General features: G+C 51.2%; 1 non-coding gene across 1 annotated transcript; it reads left to right on the top strand.

The window, feature by feature from the left end:
- The first annotated feature begins 1,199 nt into the window (after positions 1-1,199).
- TRNAQ-UUG (transfer RNA glutamine (anticodon UUG)) lies at positions 1,200-1,271 on the top strand. Its single transcript has one exon. It is a non-coding gene; the product is annotated as a tRNA-Gln (tRNA).
- The last annotated feature ends 924 nt before the right edge of the window (positions 1,272-2,195 follow it).

Below are 2,195 nucleotides of genomic sequence, written 5' to 3'. Positions count from 1 at the left end.
CTGAAGAGTATGTCTATCTTGGGGACAGCCCTACTGACTCACACAATGTTGGCGCCCTCAAGAAAGGGAGTCAGTCAGATGTCTCAGGGCAAATAAATGGCAAATGTTTATTACATAGGTGTACAGCTTTTCTATTTGTATGTAAATGGGATTTTATTATTCATACTAATTGACAAGTAGATTTTTGTTTTGGTGTTGGTTTGTTTTGTTTAGGCCTGTATCTCTTTTCATATTTACTACAGTAACTTATCCCCTTAGTATTTATTGTATAGATATTGTCAATATTTATTTAATCCATCTGCACTGCTGGACCTTTATTTTCTATTCTTTACTATTATAAACAACACAGCTGAGACCATCCTGGACGCTTGGCACTTGTCCTAGTAGTCTCTTAGGACAAAGTTCCAAAAGTGAAACTGCTGAGCCAGACAGGCGGCTATAAAATTTTATCTGTCGCCAGATTTACCTGGAGAAATATTATCCATTTACACTCTTACTAAAACGCATGAGAAAGCCCAAAAGGGACTCTCACTGATCTGATTGCAACCTACACGTTAAAAGCAACCACCTACCAAGTAGCTTTTAAAGTACAACACGGAACTGGAAATAAATCTTCTGTGCAAAACTCCTTTGGCTCTAGCCATGTAAAAACATCAGGAATCAGGCTGTGTACTCCCTAGCCACAAATTAGCACCTGGAACAACGGGGCCTTGAACTGGTGTCCCCTCACGTGCCAGTCCGCTTCCCTCCCCGCTTGGCTAAAATGTCGTTTCTAGGGTACTCCGAATGTAAATAAATAAATAAACAAATACGAAGCCCAGGAGGCGGGCGCCGCGCTTCCTGCTTGGGTGCCGGGAACCGAAGCTGGCCCTATCGGCCCCCAGCCCGGCTCAACATCACGGGCCGCACCCGCCTGAAATTGCCCCCGCCAGCTTGCCGTCCTTCCAGCTTCCCGGGGCGCGGACTAGGACCCTTGGAGGACAGCAGAAAGAGCAGTGGCAAGAGACAGACACCCTGGGACTAGGAACATCGGGGACGCGGAAGCCCTTGCTGCTCCGCTTTCACCCGCTGGTGAGGCCTGGGACTCAGAACTCTGGGACCAGGCCAGACTAATCCGGCATTCGCCATCGTTCTCGAAAAAGTTCTGCGCGCCTGTCATGTGGCTTGAGGAGGCTCCCGGCCGCCTAGAGAAGCCAGCAGGTCCCATGGTGTAATGGTTAGCACTCTGGACTTTGAATCCAGCGATCCGAGTTCAAATCTCGGTGGGACCTCTGTAAACCTTTTGGTTCTAGAATTGCTGTTTTGGAAACTGCCGGCGGCAGCGACCACGACGGGTTGTGCCGTTTCTCCTGTACCTGCGGGACAGCAGTTTAGGGTCCCTCCCCTTCTCGCAAGATACTTTCATTTCAGGGCTTGCCTGAGGGTCGCAGCGCGCATGCGTGAGAGACAAGGCTGAAAAGTCACTGTGGCAGTGGAAGACTGAATGTGACTTTACCACCCTGAAGGGGACGACCGGAGGAACCCGAAGGGTTCCCAGGATCCTGCTTCGGGCAGGCAACTACGGCAGTCTTCGGGTCTAGGAGATCCAGCTCCGGAAAGCTGCCGGAAATCCTAGTTCCTATCGGCTAATGTGCAGTGCGGTACATTTCTGCGCTGTGAGCCAACCGGCTCCGGAAGGAGTGACAGATAGGCTGGGGAGGAGGATGTGGTTTGGGGGTCAGCCCGGCTGTGAGTCAGTCAGATACTGAAGTGTGTCTGTCTGTCTTGGTTGTCTGGTGGTCAGGCAGCAGGCAGTGAGGTTGTCTGTGTCTTTCAATCTGAAAAAAACCCCCAAAACTTTAGTCAAGCTGTTTGTCAGTTCGTCCCAGCCGGTCAGGGCATCTCTGCAGGCGATTTCTCATCAGGTCGATGCTCTGTTTCTCCCGCGGGGAGGGTGGGGATCTCAATGGGGTTCACCAACAGGGTTGAGCGAATCTCTCTATTGGCAAACCTGTCCGGGTCCGTGTTTTGGGCGCTGACCATGCGCACGTGATTTGCGGGAAAGGGTGTGCCTCTGGGATGGCTGGGAAGAGACGTGCATGGAGTGTTGTCTTCTTTGGATTGGTATCTGGGTTTTGAGAGCTAAGTGACGAGGGAGCCCGCTGACGCATTTGTGATCTCCCTACAGGGTGATGGGCACTGTGGCTACACGTTCC

This window comes from Hipposideros armiger, unplaced genomic scaffold, assembly GCF_001890085.2.
Source record: "Hipposideros armiger isolate ML-2016 unplaced genomic scaffold, ASM189008v1 scaffold_40, whole genome shotgun sequence".
Lineage (NCBI taxonomy): Eukaryota > Metazoa > Chordata > Mammalia > Chiroptera > Hipposideridae > Hipposideros > Hipposideros armiger.
The sequence above is the reverse complement of the archived record's forward strand: the minus strand, read 5'-3'. Positions and strand labels throughout refer to the sequence as shown.